We start from the raw sequence: 15,160 nt of genomic DNA on the forward strand, positions 1-15,160 counted from the left end.
GGGTGTGTACATTTTGCACGTGTGGGGTGGTGGAATCAGAAAAACATTTCATTTTGGAATGCAATGCATTCAAAGACATCACAGAAAGTTATGAGAACATGTTAGCATGAGTTTCTTAGCTGTGTCTTTTTAGCAAGGGGATTGTTAGAAGGTTGGGTCAGCTCATCATCAATTTGAAGCCGAAAATGTTTGAATTGCAAAAAGCGGAAAACAGTGAACCAATGGCCTCATAGACTATTTTTAGTCTCGTGGACCTTAAAATATCATTTCATTTCATTTCCATTTATATGGATTTAGAGGTTTCCATTTATATAGATTTAGAGGAACTTTGATTGTGAATGAGTTACCTATCAAAGTTATAATTTTAATAAATTCCCATCAGATTTTAGAGAAATTAAACTAATAAACTCAAAAAAAAAAATCTCAAATGGAACAAAAGTAAATCAAAATCAACTTTGACGGCAGGTAGACCAGGAAAGTAAAATAAGAATTAAAGTTTGACCACATGCGGACAAGAAAAGTAAAATAAGAATTGACGAATCACAGATGATCAGCAAAACAATAGTGGTCACCTTTATAATCACCAATACCCCTAAAAAGGAAGCAAATGATCACAAAAGGCTCTATCATCCACTGATCCTGAAATATTCGATACTGGCGAGAGCACAAAACAGAAGCAAATGATCAGAAAAGGCTCTATCATCCACTATTCGTCAAATATTAGATATCTAGAGGGGCACAAAGCAGAACTGTGGGCGGGTGTTTGCTGATGCAGACCGAACTTTTCTGCTTTCCAGACTATAAAGCCACGTGGGTACGTTCACATGAGTAGTGGCAAGCCATGGCAGTGGCAGAACAGAGAACAGGAGCCCAAGCTCTGCAACTGTACGAATCACCCCGCCCTCAACGGAATGAACGGCATGATAGTTTTGCAATAATTCATCACTTCAATTTGTGCTTTGCAACATTTGGACGGGCGGCCGGCAATGAGAAGGCGGAAGCTGCAGACGAAAAGAGGCAGAAAGACGAAGAGCCGAGGACGACAGGAGGATGGAAAACCATGCCTTTCATAATAGGTAAAAAGCTGTAGTTTTTATTTCATTGTTTTACAGAAAAGCTGTAGGTGCATCTTACAGTCGCCGGTTTAACTTATTTTGGGGTGCAGGAAACGAGGCCTGCGAGAAACTGGCAGTGGCCGGTTTGGGTTCGAACATGGTGGTTTACCTGGTAACGAAATACAACATGAAGAAAGTGGCAGCTACGAATATGTTGAATATATGGTCCGGAACCACGAGCCTCGCAACTCTGCCCGGCGCCTTTTTGGCAGATTCGTACCTCGGCAGATTTTGGGCGATTATCATCGGTTGCTTCTCATATCTACTGGTTTGAAGCGAGCGGCTTGATCTGATCAAATTATTGCACTAATTGGTTTTTGGATCTCTGAACTAAATTTTCTTGTGTGTCTTTGATTGATAGGGAATGTCCATTCTAACGGCCACGGCTGTGATCCCTCGATTACGGCCATCTGCCTGCAGCGCCGTCGAGAAGAAATTGAAGAGATGTGAGAGAGATTCTGCCGGGCAATTTCTGCTCCTGGTTTTAGTTTTCGCATTCAAGGCCATCGGTTCTGCCGGGGTAAAACCCTCTAACATGGCCTTCGGGGCTGATCAGTTCGAGCAGGAAGGAGAGAAGGGAAAGAAACGCGTGCAAGCTTTTTCAACTGGTATTACTTCTCCAGCTCTCTGGCCCTCATCGTGTCCCTCACTGTTATTGTGTATATTCAAAGTAATGTCAGCTGGGGTATCGGGTTCGGCATATGTATTGCTTTCATGGTTATATCAACCGGCTTCTTTCTTCTCGGCCGGCGGACTTATCGCCATGAAGTTCCCCGGGGCAGCGCTTTTACTGGCTTCGCCCAGTTGATTGTGGCATCCATAAGAAAGCGCAGCCTACCGCCGCCATCTGATTCTTCACAGCTTTACCATGGCGAGCAAACCGGTTTGAAGCCGAGACCTACGAACCAGTTCAGGTTGATGAACACTACTTATTTACCTTATTGTGATATCTGATTTTAGCCCATTGTCTGATTTTTGGAAAGGCCAAGGTTCTAACTTTTAGAGTTCATGTGATCACCAGATTCTTCAACAAAGCCGCCATCATCACTGAAGGCGACATTCGGGCTGATGGCTCCTCCCCAGTGAAGGAACTGAAATCCATTATGAGAACAGTACCCATATTCTCCTGCGGAATCGCAAATCAAATCACAAACTCGCAGCAACACACGTTCTCCGTTCTGCAGGCCCTAAGCATGGCCCGGCGGCTTGGCTCCAAGGGCTTTCAAATTCCCGCGGGGTCGTTCTCGGTCTTCTCCGTGCTGGTTCTCATCGCATGGCTGCCATTCTACGACAGGGTAGTAGTACCCATCGCCAGGCGCGTTACAAAAGATAATAGGGGGATCACCATGTTTCAGAGAGTGGGGATCGGATTCTTCATTTCGGCATTATCTATGCTCGTCGCTGGTTTAGTCGAAGTGAAAAGAAGGCGCACTGCGCTAAGCCATGGCCTCGCGGACCAGCCGTCGGCCATCGTTCGTATCTCTGCGCTGTGGCTTGTTCCCCAGTTTTGCATCGCCGGTCTTGCAGAAGCGTTCCATACGGTCGGTAACCTGGAGTTCTTTTACGATCAGTTTCCGGCCACGATGCGCAGCACGGCCATAGCGATGTCTTCGTGTACAGCTGCGTTGGGGCATTATTTGAGCGCTACGATTGTCAGTGTCGTTCACAATACTACCGGCCGCGACGGGCGACCGGACTGGCTGGAAGACAATCTAAACCGCGGCCATCTGGAATATTTTTACTGGCTTTTGTCAACTATTGAAGCGCTGAACTTGATATATTTTGTAGCGTGCGGCCGACGGTATAAATGTGCAGACCCTCGCGCAATGAAAGTTAACCTAGATGCTTCCACCAGCTGTCATGATGAGATGGAATGCATGCAGCCTGAGAAGGAATTCTGTATATTTATGTTTTTTTAATGTATATTTATGTTTTTTTAATGTATATTTATGTTTTTATTTTAATGATTAAAATGCGAGTGCTCTATACTGTGATTTTTTGAGTTTTTGGTGTCAGAATCAGTGGAAAATTTTGAGTTGAAATTTTAATTTGTATTAATTAAATTAGTTTTTTTGATTGTATATATGAATTCAGCAACATGAAAAATCTCTAAGGCACTTATCTTGTGCAGGAATTACTTATCAATCTTGTGATTTCAATGAATTTCGACCAAATTTTAAAAAAATTAAACTAGAAAATTCAACCAAATATCCACCAAAATTTTTTCCAAAAAATCACACTAAAACAACTCCATTAAAATAATGTTCAAATTGTATTTAAGATACTTTGAGAGTGGCTGGAGTCTAAGGCACCGTGTAACTACTTTCTTCATGCCAATCTAATTAATATTTTAAAAAAGTAATTTTTAGATTCATTTAATAGAAAAATAAATAAAAAACCTTAGCTTGGCCATTCATATTTTAATTTAGTTTTTTAATTAATTTAGTTATAATCATTTATATTTTCATCATAAAATTGGAATAAAAAACACCCTAAATTAGTAAGCATAGGTTTTAGTTTAATATTTATTAATTCTTTAATATGATATTAAATTTTTAAACTTTTGTTAAATTTTCTGAAATGACTAAAAGAATAGCTGCACAATTAGAATGTCAAATCCATAAATGTTAGATGTTATACGCTAATCCATTCATATTTTTTTTAGGAACTTTTTCATTTATGATTTTTGTTTTTAAGTTTCCATCCATTTAAAATTATAATAGTGTATTCTCGTAAAGCATTTAATATTAAATTTTAATTATTTATAAAATATTTTTTAAAAACCAAAGATTTAATATTGTAAATTTAATCCGAAAGAGAGTTAAATTTTAAAGATACAGAGCCCATTGCAAAAAAATATAGGATGAGTTATTTTAAAAAACATGAAAAAGCCTGTAAGAGGAGAATTGAAACAGTGTCATTAGCTTTTTTTGGGGATACTTGAGGAGTTAAAAAGTCTTCAAGAAATTAAAAAGGTGTAAGGTTAGTAATAAGGTAAGTCTATTATATTATAATTAGCAATTGTTTTTAAGGTTTATTGGTACATTTAAGGAATACAAGATCTCCAAAGATGATCTTGCCACAAACAAAGTCCATCGTTAAATGCATTTGCATAAGGTTCGCCAAACTCTCCAATGTAAATGTCACAAGGCAAACACACTGCTCACAACCTATGCATCAACACAAAGTGTTGATAGACCTTGCCCCATGTGTGTCACACCTGCTGTCTTTTGTCTGCCATACATTGTCACTAGTCCCAAGATCGATCTTCTAGAAGTCCTAGAGCCCAGTGACTTATTCCCCACGCCCCACAATGGGTCTCAAGCAGTAACCACTAAAATCATCTTGACTGCCATTTATATTACATTGAAAACTTCGGTGTTCTAGTTTACAATTAAATGCCTCTACCCAAGGAGAGTAGAGCGGGAGGAACTCAGTAATAAGATGCTAACATAGATGATAATGATGATGGTATTGATTTTTGTCTTCCTCATGGTGTTTGGGAAGGAGCAAAATACACAAATTTTATCCAGAGAACTTTTATCAATTTTGTATGGAAACTTTATTACAAGCATTTTCCCAACTTTCAACTACTTTAAGTCATATATCTACATATAAAAAGTGATAAAATCAGTACAACATTTTCATTCAAATATTATCAGATAAGAATAATGACACCACTTTTAATATCAAAAAATTATTTGAATCTAAATCTTTTTACTCACTCTAGATTTTGTTATTTAAGTCCAAATCTTTTTACTCACACTAGATTTTGTATAATGCAAATAACTGAGCTTGCATTCTACACCAGTGACATAACTAACTCAAACTCCATTATATAATCAAATAAGCTATTGCAAAAGCATATGCACATCAATAGCTCTTTTAATCTAATAAAGACTCATTCATAAAATGGAAAAGTCAAAAAAATAAAATTTGTTTCATTTTCTTTCCCAGCAAAACCCATGGGCACTTTTTCACATTTTGTAGATATTAACTCACATGATTACATCGAGTGAAACAACAAAAATCATATTAAAAAAATAGAAAAAAAAGCAACGTAAAAAGGCATTTATAGCCAAAACTATCCGCTTGAGGTATCCATCAATAACGATTACAAAGTATTAAACTAATATCGTTGAACATGCCTCAGCCTATTGCCTAGACCTAACTGTCAGCAATATTTCACAGAACAATGAATTGAAATGAATGAACATTCATTTATGAGTTGGTAGTTGGAGTGGGATGAGATCCATCCAATTTCATTTCATCATGGTCGACTAAGATTTGTCATTGTATTTGTTCTTGCTGCTCCTTCACATGTGATTTATTGTATTGTTTCATCTCTTTCTTGTATTGCATCATGGCCTCATCTGCCCATTTTTGCTTTTGTTTCCTCATTATTATTACTAATTTCTTATAGAGAAATGAAGAGATTTCTGATTGTAGTGTTGATGCCTAGGAACATCTATTTAGAAGAAATGCACTGAAATGCTTTGACCTTACAAGTAATGGAAATAATTTTCTCAGAAGAGGATAAAAAATTATACCATTTCAGGTTGAAGGCCGTCAATTGCTTTGCTTGATCTTAAACAGAGGGGAAGGGAAACCTTAATGAGAGGGACTCTGTTTGAACCAAAAATAAAGCTACAGTAATTTATCTAGATGTATATCAATCAAACACATTGTCCTGTCCTCATGGAAATTCCTAGAATTTTGAAGATAGATCTCTTATGGGATTGAAAGTTCTTGTTTAACTTGTTTCTCTCTCTGAAAAGATGGTTAAAGTGAGGCTTATATAGCACTCCCTCCATTGACGAGTAATTACTCAGCTGCCAAAAAGGGCCGACTCTAAGAACAGGGAAAGTTAAAACTAAATATCCTTTAAAAGATAATCTTTTGCTTCAAGTATGAAGAGGCCAAAAAAATGGGCTCAACTAAGGTCCCCCGACTGGTTACCAAGTTATTAAGACAAATTGTTGTTTTATCTATAGCCTATTTCCCCTGTGATGGACATATGTAGTTAATGACAATTTTGTGGGAATTTACAACTAAAGATTAATAATCCTATAGCTTATCATTGACCCGTAGCAATTACCAATAGACAGCTATTAAACCACAATTGGCGAATAGTTACTGACCAGTTGGGACAAATATTTGACATCAAGGTGTAGTCACACAGAAACTACTTACTTGGGCAAATGTTACATTATATTTAACCAATGAATTTTTTTACTCCATGAATAAGAAGTAGTTACCGACGAAAAATCGTATAATTTTTCAGTGTCAATGTGAATGAGAGTGAGGAATGAGCGTACATCTATATTAAAGTCGCAGTAATTGCCTGAGCAATGTAGATTCTATATAAATGGAAAATCAACTTTAATTTCATTATCTTTCTTCGTGAACCTTACATGCAATATTAAATAGTGTTTTTTTTTTTTTTGCGTTAGTTTTATCATCAATTGTTTTTTTATGGAATTTTAGTGTTTGAAATGGATTTGCAAAGAGTCTCACTCGTGTTCAAATCTCTGGAGGCGTCAAGTCTCATCACCAATTCCGACCTCTCAAGTTTTGGTGTTTAGAATCGATTTGCAAAAAATCCCACTAATATTGTGTGAAAAATAGATTTAAAAAAAAATAAAAAATAAACAAGTTGGATAGAGTCAAGGAGCTGGTTTCAATATGGCCTCATAAGTAACCGTATTTTGTGAGAAATAGGTTTAAAAAAATGAAAAATAAACAAGTTGGCTAGAGTCAAGGGGCTGGTTTCAATATGGCCTCATACGTAATCGAACATAAAAAACAAACAACAACTTGCCCAGGACCGAGTCTAACGACAACCATGATCCCAATTGCGGATTCTCATCACTTACTTACGTGGTTGTTTGGCCCACTTCTCCATCTCCGTCTGTTGACCTTCCGTAATTGTTTATGGTCCGCAAACTTTTGTAGTCTTATCATCTATAAATGTGGTACGTACGTCAACAATCGGTCGTTGTCTCCACCTCGTCTACTGGGGAGCTCGAGAGTCGAGATATGGAATTCAATTGAACCTACTGCGCTACACCGTCCCCGCGTGTCATGCCCCTACACCTGCGGTAGTCTTCCAACCGCTTATAGCGAGGTGCGGCACCACCGAATGCTTTCTTTTCACCAATACTAACATTCATGACTACGCCTAATTCACTTGTCCTTACTTAATTTTTGTTTCGCAACCAAGTAAACATGCATTTATCCTTTATACCAATGAAGCCCATACTCATTCATTATCCATAGCAATTATAAAAGACAAAAACGATTGCACAGTATAAAGGGGAGGGGCAACTCCCGAACAAGTCTGCCCGACAACATATATTATAAGCAATCTTTCTTCATAATAAAATCATACAAGTAATGCTTGGCAAGCTCTAAGCCAATACTTAGAATATTTTACAACACAGGCAAATCAGCCTTTTACAATGAACATGTGCACGTTTTGCACAAGAGTGGGTGCTCACCCGAGTCACCAAGACACTCTAACCAAACCCGGCACAAAACAGCACTTAGAATAATCTTGGGCGCACCTCGCCCAACCCACAACCGGCTCTAAGTGAAGATCAACCTGCGTCCTTTTAGAACTGCGCATGAGCTATGCGCATTCCACTTATGGACTGCGCACTTTACCCCTTTACCTCTCTTGTAATGCGAGCTCCAAGTGCGAGTTGCTTGCTCCAATTGAATCTGCGCAAGGGTAATATATACATGTGTTAGCATGGGAGGTGGCACTCCAGCCGACCCCCAAACATGCTTCCACACACGCCCCCAATGTGCATCATGTAAGTCGGCCTTGCCTTCGTGCAAGGCTCCTCACGCCAAGGTATAAACTTCCATCATTTCCACACATTTTTGTTAAGTGTCGCAACGCTCCAAGTATCGTCGCATTGCTGTTTAGTCTTTCATCGCATGCCCGTGTCGCCGCGCCCGCCCGTCGTGCAGCCTGCGCCCACTTCGTGCGCCCGCGCGCCCGTCGTTCACCCGTGCGCCCATCGTGCATGGTGACTCGCCCGGTGCCCGAACGTGCTCACGCTCAAGGACCTTACATCCTCCTCCACCTGAAATCATTGGCGTCCTCGACAACATACCATCCCGGTAGTCATCCACCAAGATCATCACTATCCATGATGTCAACTCCTCCACATAAGGCATGCATCCTTGCAACATATGTAGAAATCCATCTCCATCATGTCTCACCTTTGTGACCAACTGCCACCAAGATAATCCATACCAAGGTATACACCTCTACGGTATGTCCTCCATCAGACATCATCTCGATCCATGATCATCGACCCCTCTGCCACAATCTACACTGCAACCTCTCGTGTCGACCTCATCATGTGTCACCATGTGAACCTCTGTCATGATACTCCAGCACAATGTCAACACATCTCTGTACACTTTGCGACCCCATGTCTGAACTAGTTGGGTAGCTAATCCAACCATCACGCTCAATCCATGAGAGTGAACATCCTCATGTCATCATCAGTTGTTCCTCAAACATCCTACCACATCCTTGACTCATCAAGAATCTATCTCTATAATCCATGCTCAGGTCCATGGAAACTCCATCCATCTGTAACATGTCATGATGCTTGATGCCAAGCCATCCCTGCACCATCAATCATACCTGCTCAACATGTTTAAGGACTCACTGCCATGAGCAGCTAACAATGAGCCCCATCTTCTTCATCCATCTAAGAAGATGTAGAGGGAGTAGAGCCTGAAGGCTCTCCCTCACTAATCAACTCAATCCATCTGTCAGGATCCTCAATCTCCATCCTTTGTAGATAAGCAACCCGGTCTTCCTTCTGGACATCCGGCCTCACATACACCTCCTCATCATCATCATCATCCTCAACCAACTCTAGCCTTCTTGACAAATCCAAGATGCTATCTGAAAGTGATCTAATGACCAATGACTGCTCCACAAGCTTTGTCTCAACATTAGACAACCGCTTGTTCACCTTCTCCTTATCCTCCATTTGCATCACTCCCAATTTATAATCAGGCCTTGTCACACCAATGGTTGGCACACCAATGGGCACATTGTTGTAGCTCTGATCCGGAAATACTATAGATCTGATATGAAAATATATGAGAATAGAAAATAACCCAAGAGAGAACAAGATCGAAATAGATAGAAATGATTCACTTTATTAATCAAACCCTTAAGGTAGGGCAACACCATACATTCACTTGTTATAAATCTAACCCAAAGATATTATGATAATAGAAATAACCCAAAAATAACAAGATAGAAATAGATAGAAATGCTTCTTTATTGATATCAAACCCTTAAGGTAGGGCAACACCATACATTCACTCCTTAAGGAAGGAGAACACTCCACAAGCCATATGCTTGTTCATACAATATTCCTTGACTATTTTCCTTGACTTGGAGTCTCTAGCCTTTATATAGGCCTCATACATATAATACCATGGGTCATTACCATGGTTCCCTCATACCATCAACTAATACCATGGGCCCATTACATTATTACTAACTACTTGTGGTCCCTTACATGATATGGGTTAACCACCTTATTTATTACGATGGCCCATCCCATTATTACATTATTACCTTGGGTACCTCCCTTGGTACCCCATATTATCCCCCCTAGGTATATAACACACATCTTCCCTTCCATCATAAATGTAGAGCTTCTTCAAATGTGGAACAATCATAGCATCAAATTGTTTCATGAATTCCATCCCCAATACAACTTCATAGTCATCAATCCGCACTATAGTGAAGTCAACCTTCCCGGTCCATTCACCCAGTGTAGTGTCCACCCTCTCAGCTATACTAAGAATCTCAATAGGAGGAGAATTCACTGTCTTCATTTGTGCCTTTGCTGGTACAAATTTCAGCCCAATCCTTCTCGCAGTATCTTCACCCATGAAGTTGTGAGAAGCCCCACTATCCACCATAGTGAGTATATCAGCACCTCCAACCTTCATTCGAACATACTCCAATCTGTTCCTCTCAGGATCTCTCCTAGAGACCACCTCTGTAGTAGCAGAAGCACCAAGTATCTGCATCATCCCCACAGAAGCACGTTCATTCCTCACATCGGATTGTGCAATAGCAGCCACCTTTGGTTTAGAAGGACAATTCTTCACCGTGTGTCGTCCAGCACATATCCAACACTTCAAGGCTTTCTTCGTCTTCGAATTATCATCCGATTTCGAAGCATCATCCTTTTTCTTGTCTTTCGGTTTATCGGACTTCTTCTTCCTATCATTAGAAGTCTCATCATAATGCTCCACCAACCTGTCAATAGCAGCAAAAGCTTCTTCAAGTGTCCTAATCTTCTGCCTCTTCACTTCATTGCGTGCCCAAGGCTTCAACCCAATAATGAAGTTGAACACCTTGTCCCTCTCCGCCATGTCAGGAAGTTCCAGAGCTGCACTTGCAAACTCTCGCTGATATGCTTGTAGGCTCCCGGTCTGCTTTATGTACTTAATCTTCGTCCTTGCTTCCCATGTTTCATCCTGAGGACTGAAATGAGTCTGCAAAGCCTTCTTCATGTCATCCCATGAAGTAATGTCATCAGCATTACCATTGGCAATCTGATCCAACCTCCTTCGCCACCACATCTTAGCATCCTTTGTTAAGAACTGACCAGCTACCTTGGCCTTTGTCTCATCATCAGATAGACCCAACCGTTCCAAGTATTGCTCCATGTCCCATAGAAAGTTGCCAAGAGTCTTTGCATTCCTTGTACCATCATAAGATTCCAGTTCCTTGACCTTCACATGAGGCACTCCTCCACCTAAGTTATGTCTCATGGCCTTCTTCAACACCGAGATCTCATCCTTGGCTTCGTCAAGAGTTTTCTTCAAGTTCACGATCTCTGCAAGACCCTGATCCCTTGCTTCTTCAACCTCCTTGACCCTTACTTCAAGTTGTGTACACATAAGATCAGTGTACTCATATTGTGTCTGGAGTTCATCATGTTGTGTTCGGAGTTCATCGAGCTCTTCCTTCATCTTTGAATTGGCCTCTTGTTCCTTAGCGAACAAGTCCATCTTCTTATCCCAAGAAGTCTCCATATCCTCCATCTTTTCCAACACCTTTTCAATGAACCCAATAGTAGTATCCTTCACAACATGACTAGACCCAGCCTGAGATTCAGCTGCCATCTCTAACAGCTTCTTTCTCCTTTGCAATCTAGTTTCGACCATCCAACAGCTTCACCAAGTCACCTGCAATTAGAACCAACCCTTGTTCCACTTGTGTGAAATGGTTTCCTTCACCTGCAAGCACCCTTTCCACTGTCACGAGCAACCCTGCTCTATGGCTTCAAACCTTTACGAGCAAACCTTGCTCCAACACCAGCTCAAACCGAGCTCTGATACCACATGTCACGCCCCTACACCTGCGGTAGTCTTCCAACCGCTTATAGCGAGGTGCGGCACCACCAAACGCTTTCTTTCACCAATACTAACATTCATGGACTACACCTAATTCACTTGTCCTTACTTAGTTTGTGTTTCGCAACCAAGTAAACATGCATTTATCCTTTATACCAATGAAGCCCATACTCATTCATTATCCATAGCAATTATAAAAGACAATAACAATTGCACAGTATAAAGGGGAGGGGCAACTCCCGAACAAGTCTGCCCGACAATATATATTATAAGCAATCTTTCTTCATAATACAATCATACAAGTAATGCTTGGCAAGCTCCAAGCCAATACTTAGAATATTTTACAACACAGGCAAATCAGCCTTTTACAATGAACATGTGCACGTTTTGCACAAGAGTGGGTGCTCACCTGAGTCACCAAGACACTCTAACCAAACCCGGCACAAAACAGCACTTAGAATAATCTTGGGCGCACCTCACCCAACCCACAACCGGCTCTAAGTGAAGATCAACCTGCGTCCTTTTAGAACTGCACATGAGCTATGCGCATTCCACTTATGTACTGCACACTTTACCCCTTTACCTCTCTTGTAATGCGAGCTCCAAGTGCGAGTTCCTTGCTCCAATTGAATCTGCGCAAGAGTAATATATACATGTGTTAGCATGGGAGGTGGCACTCCAGCCGACCCACAAACATGCTTCCACACACGCCCCCAATGTGCATCATGTAAGTCGGCCTTGCCTTCGTGCAAGGCTCCTCACGCCAAGGTATAAACTCCCATCGTTTCCACGCATTTTTGTTAAGTGTCGCAACGCTCCATGTATCGTTGCATTGTTGTTTAGTCTTTCGTCGCATGCCCGTGTCGCCGCGCCCGCCCGTCGTGCAGACCTCGTCCGCCCGTCGTGCAGCCCGCGCCCACTTCGTGCGCCCGCGCGCCCGCCCGCGCGCCCGCCCACGCGCCCGTCGTTCACCCGCGCGCCCATCATGCACGGTGACTCGCCCGGTGCCCGAACGTTCTCACGCTCAAGGACCTTACAGTGCGGGTCCTAGCCTATGAGCAAAAACACAGCGAAATGGTGCTCAGTCAATTTATTTTTAATTGCTAGAAATTTTTATTTAAAATTTATAAAATGATTGGTTTAGACTTATGGAAAGGTAAAGTATTATTTATAAATTTAATTGTTATTAATATTCTCGTTCGTTGGTGTTAATAATTATCTTAGACTATATATATATATATATATATATATATATATATATATAATTTTAATTCATAAATATTTTAAAATTTAAAAAATAATATTATTTCTAATATTAAATTTTCATAAAATTTGATTTTTCCCTCAATTTTTTATAAGTTATTGGGGTCCATGTGATTATGAGATAAATGTGTGATGGATCCAATGTTCAAGTTAGAGTGGACTATAAAAAGATATTTTCTAAATAAAAAATATCGATGGTAATTAAAAATAAAAATAAATATATTTATTTAATTAGCAGTTAGTTTTAATTAAAAAAATTATAACAACTAAAAGATGTAGTAAGAATTTTCACTCTCATTCTAATAAAATATTTTAATGTTAATGTAAAATAATATAATTTTATATTAATTTTAAAAGTGATAAAAGTAATTTAGAATAAAAAAAGATTATGGTATAAAGAGCTACATTTTACACACTTATACTTTATAGAATAAAAATAAAACATGTTAAAAATAAAAAACAATGTCGATTACATTTAAAATCAAAAGTGAATATATCTATTTGGTTAGATTTAATTAAAAACATTATTTAGCTAAGTGGCAAAATGTTGTAATTTTAACATTTTGACTAAGTCAAATTTATATAAAAATAAAGCTTTAATATAATGTAATGTAAACATTTTAACTAGGAAAAATAAAAATAAAAAAAAATAGAAATAAAAATAACCTTGTAAAAATAAAATAAAAATAAAAATAAAAATGGCTAATGGCATTAATCCATGGTATTCATGTGGAAAATAGCCTATCTAGAGTAGAAAATTAAATCAACGTAGATCCACCTTAACATCTGATCATGTCAAGAGGGATCGAATCTCCTAATAAGCAAACCTCTCTCAGAGCGAAAAGAGAGTAGATCCAGAGTTAAGATGGATCTAGGTTGGTAAAATATCAATAATCTTACTCTCACCTGGATTGACCTCTCTCGACACTTGGTAGATCCATCTTAACTTATGATCATGTAAAGAGGGATCAAATCTCCTAATATGCAAACCTCTCTTAGAGCGAAAAGAGATTTGATCCCTGATCAAATCTCTTAATATGCAAACCTCTCTCAGAGAGGAAAGGGATTTGATCTCTCTCGGACTTGGTAGATCCAGAGTTAAGATGGATCTAGGCTGGTAAAATATTAATATTTATTATTGACATTACAACGCGAAAGATATAGTAAAAATATATCACAATAGGGGATTTCCGTAAGATATTTAAATGCACAAAGAGAATAAATAATTCAAAGTAAAAAAAATCAATTATTTCCTATAAAAATAATAAAAAATACGTTAAATTTTTAATATAAAATTAACGTGTGATATTTAAAATATATTAATGGCATTTAAAATATATTAATAAAAAATAAAAAATGGGTTATAAATAAAATATTTGAATAACAAAATGCTCATAATGTTTTAATTAATCCTACTATTATATACTTTGGTTCCTTTGGCATATATTTTTGGGTCATTTGAAATATAGTAAAGATTTGTTGAAATTGTAAGTTTAAGTTATGTAGTCTTCAATTCAAGAAGATTTTCAAGGTGTTGAATCTATTTATACATTAAAAATGCAATTTAAAGCATTAATTTTTTTTTACTACACTCTAAAAGAAATTACCACATAAAAATTTAATCCCTCCAAAGTTGATAGATTCTATACCAGTGAATATTGAAAATGTTTTATCATGGAGAATATATCAACTATTTTCTAAATTTTCTAACAAATCCATTAAAAATATTAATATTTAAATATAGACAAATATTATTCATTATTTTAAATATGTAAACATTATACATTTAACTTTAAGAATATAACTCTCTCTCTCTCTCTCTCTCTCTCTCTCTCTATATATATATATATATATATATATACATCTTTTCATATATATACATCTTTCATAGCTTTGTGGGAAAACCTCTTTAGATGTAAGCCTTTTACATCTTAGGAAGAAATACATGTTCTTAACCAATTGTCACTTTTGGTTAATATGTAATAATAATTAGCTATAGGACAATTATTACATGATATTTTTTTATTACATTATGATAATATATAGTAGGTATACTATAGACATGTTCATCAAATTTGAGAAGATTATTTGAAGTTCAGAGTTTTTAAGATGGCTAGGAAGAATGAGTCTTTCGGTGCCTTTTTTTTTTATTAAAAGGTGTTTGTTATCATAGGCATGTCTCCTACTAAGATTTTATCCTTAAATTTGTAGGGTTTCCTAGATTTTCAAAAGTTTATCCACATAAAATTTGTTTGAGGAGGTCATTCAAATTGATTTTTGAGAAGGATATTTAAAATAGATTTTGTGCCACCTCCTATTCTTAAATTTAAAGATGTTTCCTTAATTTTCAAGAGTTTATCCACAAT

General features: G+C 38.1%; 1 pseudogene across 1 annotated transcript; it reads left to right on the top strand.

Moving 5' to 3' along the window:
• The first annotated feature begins 653 nt into the window (after positions 1-653).
• On the top strand, positions 654-3,072 carry LOC149260564 (protein NRT1/ PTR FAMILY 3.1-like; annotated as a pseudogene). The gene is made up of 4 exons (XR_016248296.1): positions 654-1,076; positions 1,166-1,383; positions 1,477-2,029; positions 2,137-3,072. The product of XR_016248296.1 is annotated as a protein NRT1/ PTR FAMILY 3.1-like (transcript).
• The last annotated feature ends 12,088 nt before the right edge of the window (positions 3,073-15,160 follow it).

This window comes from Pinus tabuliformis, chromosome 6 (genome assembly GCF_031772625.1).
Source record: "Pinus tabuliformis cultivar Carrire ecotype Pingquan chromosome 6, CPIR1, whole genome shotgun sequence".
Classification (NCBI taxonomy): Eukaryota; Viridiplantae; Streptophyta; class Pinopsida; order Pinales; family Pinaceae; genus Pinus; species Pinus tabuliformis.